This window comes from Stegastes partitus, unplaced genomic scaffold, assembly GCF_000690725.1.
Source record: "Stegastes partitus isolate 25-593 unplaced genomic scaffold, Stegastes_partitus-1.0.2 Scaffold772, whole genome shotgun sequence".
Lineage (NCBI taxonomy): Eukaryota > Metazoa > Chordata > Actinopteri > Pomacentridae > Stegastes > Stegastes partitus.
Window position 1 is genome coordinate 262,600 of NW_007578503.1, and position 995 is coordinate 263,594.

Below are 995 nucleotides of genomic sequence, written 5' to 3' on the forward strand. Positions count from 1 at the left end.
ATTTTACTGCTGAGAAAGTTCTGCAACAAAATGTTCCCACGACATTACACGATAACCAAAGAAGAACAATTTAAATGCAACATTTGGACAATATTGCCAAGTCTGCTACACACTGTGTGATTTTTGACGAAAGATAACAATTGCGAGAGAATCATGGCGATATCTTTGGTCTTGGCTCTACATTGGTGCTCCTATGTCACACTGTGAGACAGGTTCAAGGATGGCTGTTGTCATGGTCTTGGGACCAAAGACAACCCGCAATAAAATTCTGACAGTGTCAGAAATTTGGGGTGATCATCTCACAGTGTGACTGCTGCGACCTACGTCAACTAACTCACCAATAGAAAGGATGTATGAAATAACATACTGATCAGCGTGACACTCGTTCCAAATTGGCATCCCAAGTTGGCCTCTCTTTCCGAGCCACGGCCATGTCCATATTCTCCTCCTTCTCCTTTATTGGGAGAGTTTTCTCCAAACACATTAATGCCACAAGGGCGAGGGCTCCGTTCATGCTTTGCAAGTTTCTTTTCGTGGATGGATGGTGCACTCTTATGATGTTTTATTCTTGCACATTCACGTCGACTCACGTACATCGCAGGCTGCAATTCAGCTTGCGTTGTCATCGTGCAATCAACACACAGCATCGTGCAATCTACACACAGCAAACTTCACGTCGTGCCCAATGTTTATTAGATTCATGTCGTACAGTGTAGCTAGCTGTGAACTTATAAGATTGTTAAAATCGCACAGTTTGTAGCCGGCCTAAGAAGAACATTCTGGGAGCTGAAATAAAACTTCCAGTTTAAAACATCACTAGAACTTAGCAGAACTTTCTCAGATGTTTTTTTTAAGAACAACAAACAAACAAACAAACAAACAAACAAACAAACAGCTACTCAAACCATTCAATGAGACCTCGTAATGACCAGATCCTGTTACTGCAGGGATCAAGGGTTCAGGTTTTTCCTTTAATTTGTCACCAAGGTGACTCA